Source organism: Capricornis sumatraensis, chromosome 15 (genome assembly GCF_032405125.1).
Source record: "Capricornis sumatraensis isolate serow.1 chromosome 15, serow.2, whole genome shotgun sequence".
Taxonomy (NCBI): domain Eukaryota; kingdom Metazoa; phylum Chordata; class Mammalia; order Artiodactyla; family Bovidae; genus Capricornis; species Capricornis sumatraensis.
Window position 1 is genome coordinate 6,704,517 of NC_091083.1, and position 6,312 is coordinate 6,710,828.

Here is a 6,312-nt window from a genome sequence, read left to right on the forward strand (position 1 = left end):
CACCAACGTCATTACATAGTTCTAAAGAAAAAGGAAAACCTTCAACCACATTCTGAAAATATTGAAGCATTTATGATTCAAATTCCTAATTTCACTGCCATTAGACCTGTAAATGAAACTAAATCATAATTCTTTATTTGAGTATTTTTCTGGGAGATGTAGGGTAACACCACTCTGCCTATAAGACCAGTAACATATGTCCATTGTTTGGGATGATAGATCTAAGTTAGTATTTCCATCAGATTTCATTGTTCTGAAAACAAAACAACAACAAAAACCAATTCAACCACTTCACAGAAAATTAAGCAATGATTAATTAAAAAAAATAAATAAAGGAATGGATTATTAACACTTCAGAACAAAACGCAATTAAGGCTGCTTGCCAGTATCATTTATTACTTTTAAAAGAAAAATTTTTGAAAAACTCATTTTATTGGAACTTCACTAATTAGAAAACTAATTTGCAAAGACACTTTACAGTTCAAAGATACAGTGCATAGGCAAGGTTGCACATTTAGAGTGCCCTGGATTTTTTTTTCCAGAGTCTATAATCAACTTTATTTTAATATGATCTAAGCACATATCATTTAGAAAATACCAAGAAAAAATTATGTACAAGAGTTGATGTTATCGCATTTGGACAAAGCTGGCAAGTTCCTGCTATGAGCATATACCAGGAGATACCACTGAGGAAACCTAATACATTGGAGTAGATGTTGTGGCATTTGGCCCACAGTTTGATAGCCCTCAGGGTTAACCTGAAGTTGTCACTGTTTGATACTAGATGTAAAACATCTAGTAAAACCATTTCATTGATTTGCAACAAAATCAAAACCCTGCAATCATTAAGACTTCTTATACATATCTAAATTTTTAAGCAGACTGTCATGTTTTAAGTCCAAGTTTCCTGGAATAGTCTGCAGTCCTAATCTTGCAAACAAAATATCAATCTCTATCCCATCAAACAGTTTGATAACTGATACGAATGCCTCTTCAACAGCTTTTAAATCTTTTACTTCTCCCTGTAATTTCAACTTATCATAGAATGAGGTGAAAAAGTCACTTCAATCAACGTGTCTTGTTGCAACACACAATGCATCAATATTGGCAGTTTTTTGTATATACTCCTAATCTGTAAGATCCAGATATAAACATTTTCCCATCAGCATGTTCTATTACAGACTGTGGAACATTCTTGCTTTCACTGATTTCTCGTATCCAGTCTTTTCCCAGGTTAATTCTCCCAAAATTAAATTCCTGCACTGAAGTTTCTCTTTCTCTTCAAAAACCCCAAAGGGCTTCAGAGTCTCCACTAGTTTCTGTGTAAGCAGGCAGTTAGTCTCCTTGGGGGCTGCTAAGTGGAAGGGAGAAGTAATGCCGTAGTGCTTTCGTGGCGGGTGTGTTTGCTGCAATCCCTGCTTTGTACTGGATTTTTAAAAATATGAATCTTTTCAAGTTTTCTATAAAGGTGATCTACTCATTCACTTGTAGGCTCACTCTTACCAGTTACTGCTGCATAATACGTGAACTGTGAACTTCCACATGTTCAAGCTGGTTTTAGAAAAGGCAGAGGAACCAGAGATCAAATTGCCAACATCTGCTAGATCATCGAAAAAGCAAGAGAGTTCAAAAAAAAAAAAACCTATTTCTGCTTTATTGACTATGCTAAAGCCTTTGACTGTGTGGATCACAATAAACTGTGGAAAATTCTGAAAGAGATGGGAATACCAGACCACCTGACCTGTCTCTTGAGAAACCTATATGCAGGTCAGGAAGCAACAGTTAGAACTGGACATGGAACAACAGAAAATAGGAAAAGGAGTATGTCAAGGCTGTATATTGTCACCCTGCTTATTTAACTTCTATGCAGAGTACATCATGAGAAACACTGGGCTGGAAGAAGCACAAGCTGGAATCAAGATTGCTGGGAGATATATCAATAACCTCAGATATTCAGATGACATCACCATTATGGCAGAAAGTGAAGAGGAACTCAAAAGCCTCTTGATGAAAGTAAAAGAGGAGAGTGAAAAAGTTGGCTTAAAGCTCAACATAAAGAAAACGAAGATCATGGCATCTGGTCCCATCACTTCATGGGAAATAGATGGGGAAACAGTGGAAACAGTGTCAGACTTTATTTTGGGGGGCTCCAAAATCACTGCAGATGATGACTGCAGCCAAGAAATTAAAAGATGCTTACTCCTTGGAAGGAAAGTTATGACCAACCTAGATAGCATATTGAAAAACAGAGACATTACTTTGCTGACTAAGGTCTGTCTAGTCAAGGCTATGGTTTTTCCTGTGGTCATGTATGGATGTGAGAGTTGGACTGTGAAGAAGGCTGAGCACCGAAGAATTGATGCTTTTGAACTGTGGTGTTGGAGAAGACTCTTGAGAGTCCCTTGGACTGCAAGGAGATCCAACCAGTCCATTCTAAAGGAGATCAGCCCTGGGTGTTCTTTTTGGAAGGAATGATGCTAAAGCTGAAACTCCAGTACTTTTTCCACCTCATACAAAGAGTTGACTCGTCAGAAAAGACTGATGCTGGTAGGGATTGGGGTCAGGAGGAAAAGGGGACGAGAGACGATGAGATGACTGGATGGCATCACCAACTCAATGGACGTGAGTTTGAGTGAACTCTGGCAGTTGATGATGGACAGGGAGGCCTGGCGTGCTGCGATTCATGGGGTCGCAAAGAGTCGGACACGACTGAGCAACTGAACTGAACTGAACATAGATATTTATTGCCGAATAAAAGCTACACTAAGGCTTAGCAGATTAAAACAACAGTTACGTACTTAGCCCTTGATTCAATAGGTCAGTAGTTGAGGCTAGGCTGACTTGGAACGCTAGTCTAGTCCTGACAGGGCGCCCCTGTATCTGTGCAGTCAGCAGGAGATCAAGGGAGCGACGCTGCTCCTTGTGCTTGTTTAGCTGTTGGCTGGTACAGAATCGGGACAGTTGGGCCCTCAGACACGAGGCTAGCCCTGGTCTGCTCACATAAAGAGGCAGGGGTCTAGAGAGAGAGAGAGACAGCAGGCAAGACCTCTTGCAGTCTAAACTGGTACAAAATTGCTTTTGTCATGTTCTCTAGGCTAATGCAGTTACAAGCTGCGCCCAGGTTGAAGGCATGGAGAAAGATTCTAGCACCTTAGTTTTGTCTCAGGCTTTACTTTCTATGAAACTCAGACTATCAGATTATCTATCACTCTATAGCATTTTTGTTTTTTCTTTAGCCAATGTCCTTGAAAATGCTTAAAAATTTTTTTTGGTATAAGTGCTATTAAGATAGGATTAATAAAAAATAAAATAACACAACCTTGTAAATCAACTATATTCCAATAAAAATTATTAAAATATTACATATAGTTCCATCACCTCCACAATAAAACAACCCATTATTTTCTGATTTTCTTTTCTAATGCTTTCTCATATATGTACATTTTTCAGTAATGTCTCCTTGAAATTAATATATTAATTTATATTAATAATATATTATAATAATATATTATTCTAGTTTTATATTATATAAAATATATTATATTCTAATTTTTTTTTCTTTTTTAACCTAACCCCAATATTATAGTCATTACCACTACTGAATTGTCTTCAAAAGTTTTGGTAATGGCCCGATATTTTAAAATTTGAGGATTCTAACAGATTATTATTTTAATTTTCCTTGATAGATGCTTAGTCTGTTCTACTATTGAGTCTTTGTGGTTTTATGATCAAAGACATTCATAAAAATTTATATATAAAGATTTTCTAAACTCTGCTTTTCTAACATGTAGTATGATTGAACAAAAGATTGTAAGCACTTGGTAGGATTTGAACAATCACTTGGTATATAATATGCTTCAAAATAGAGTCCTTAACAATAATCAGATTGTTAGTTTTAAAATTTTTGTGCATTTTATATAAACGAGATGAATTGTTTGATTTGTTCACTCGAAACTAGTCATATGCTAGGCATCATTGTAGTCTTCTTAAATGCAAATATGAATAAAATATGGAATTGATCTCAAAGAGTTTTCAGACACTGCAGTTCTGCTTCTTGTTAGTCTGGTTACCTGACTAGTTACATAAGTTTATGGTTATTATTTATGATTATTATTAAATTAAAATTAGATTTTTAAAATTATAAAATGCTGTAATGTTTGAGCAGATATAGAAAAAAATAAGTAATGGAACAGAATTGAGAAACAGATTCATGATTTTCAAGTCTTCTCTAAATGTGTTATTCAGTTCAGTTCAGTCTCTCAGTCGTGTCCAACTCTGCAACCCCAAGGACTGCAGCATCCAGGCTTCCCTGTCCATCCCAACTCCTGGAGCCTTCTCAAACTTATGTCCGTCGCGTCAGTGATGCCATCCAACCATCTTATCCTCTGTTGTCCCCTCCTCCTCCTGCCTTCAATCTTTCCCAGCACCAGAGTCTTTTCAAATGAGTCATTTCTTTGTATCAGGTGACCAAAGTATTGGAGTTTCAGCTTCACCATCAGTCTTTCCAATGAATATTCAGGACTAATTTCCTTTAAGATGAACTGATTGGATCTTCTTGCTGTCCAAGGGCCCCTCAAGAGTCTTTTCCAACACCACAGTTTAAAAGCATCAATTCTTCCACACTCGGCTTTCTTTATAGTCCAACTCTCACATCCATACATGACTACTGGAAAAATCATAGCTTTGACTAGACAGACCTTTGTTGGTAAAGTAATGTCTCTGCTTTTCAATATGTTGGCTAGGTTGGTTATAACTTTTCTTCCAAGGAGCAAGCGTCTTTAAATTTCATGGCTGCAGTCACTGTCTGCAGTGATTTTGGAGCCCCCAAAAATAAAGTCTGACACTGTTTCCACTGTTTCCCCTTCTATTTCCCATGAAGTGATGGGACTGAATGCCATGATCTTAGCTTTCTGAATGTTGAGCTTTAAGCCAACTTTTTCACTCTCCTCTTTCACTTTCATCAAGAGGCTCTTTAGTTCTTTGCTTTCTGCCATAAGGGTGTTGTCATCTGTGTATCTGAGGTTATTGATATGTGTTATTGCTTTCATAATTTAAAAAATAAAAAAAAATCATCAAAAAAAGAGAAACAGATTCACAGTAAATAAGAAAGCATTATACTTCAGAAGTGACATTTCAATTCACTGGGGGGAAAATTAGACTATTAAATAAGTTATTGTTGAACCAATATTCCATTCATTTTGGAAAATAAAGTAAAATTAGTTTCCTATATATACCATAGAGTATAAAATCTAGGTAGAATGAATTTCTTGAAGTATAAGGAAATAAAGCAGAATATGCTTGAGGTTAGGAAGTTCTCCCTGGGCAAGACTCCAAACAAAATTCACAAAGGTATAGATAGCCAGATTTGGTTTTATGAAAATGTTTTTAATCTTCCATAAATATAAACTTACAAGATGTTGCCAGACTGGAAGGAAATATAGAACATACAGAAAAATTAAAAGCAGGTACTATTTCTGAACATTCAGGTTTCAGTTGCAGACAATAAATTCACACAGGCTAGTTTAGGCTGAAAAATAATCTAATATGTGGAACAGGATATAAAGAAACTCAGTTAGGGACTAGAAGAGTAGACTTTATTTCCAGGGGGCATCAGTATCATGGTGGAGTAAGATGCGCCCTTTGTCCCATTCCTTCAATCTACAACCAGTAAAATAGCCACAGCTAAAAACATGCCTCTGCCCTACATACCAGGATGCTGGAGAGTTCCTCAAATCTGTGTTTCTGAAGGCTGGTGGGCTGGAATAGACAGGAGGCTGAATCAGGGGGACAGTGAAGGCCGTGCCTTTAATTCTGGATTCCCCAACTGCAGCTTGTGGCCCCAGAGAACTTGGAAGCAGAGGGGAAGTGGTGCACGTGACTCTAGTCTTCTTGCTGCCACAGGTAACCAGGCAGCACTGGCAGTGGACCTGCTGCACTCTCCCTCCAGTCACATGGGCACCCATTAGTCAGGCCCCTCGACCTCTGCCCGCAGCAGCAGAACCCATGCACCTGAAAACACCAGGCATGGCAGAGGTGCCCACGTGTCCCTGGTTGCCCCTTCATCCTGCATTGCCCCCTGCAGTGGTGGAGGCTGGGACTCAGGAGACCCTGAGCTGGCAGAAAAGTCCACTATTCTGGTGCGCCAGGCACCACTGAGGCTGGACAGTCAGCAGCAAGGTTTCAATAACTCTGGAGGCACAAGCAGTGATAACGAGGGTAAAGTTGGTAGACAGAGGTGGTAGAGGGTGGAAAATGTGAACTTTCAAATGTAACCAGAGGGCTCTTGGTTTAAAGAAACCAAAAAGTTGTGCT

General features: G+C 38.2%; 1 pseudogene; it reads right to left on the reverse strand.

Moving 5' to 3' along the window:
* Positions 1-583: 583 nt before the first annotated feature.
* Positions 584-5,963, reverse strand: LOC138091606 (poly(A) polymerase alpha-like; annotated as a pseudogene).
* Between the last annotated feature and the right edge of the window lie 349 nt (positions 5,964-6,312).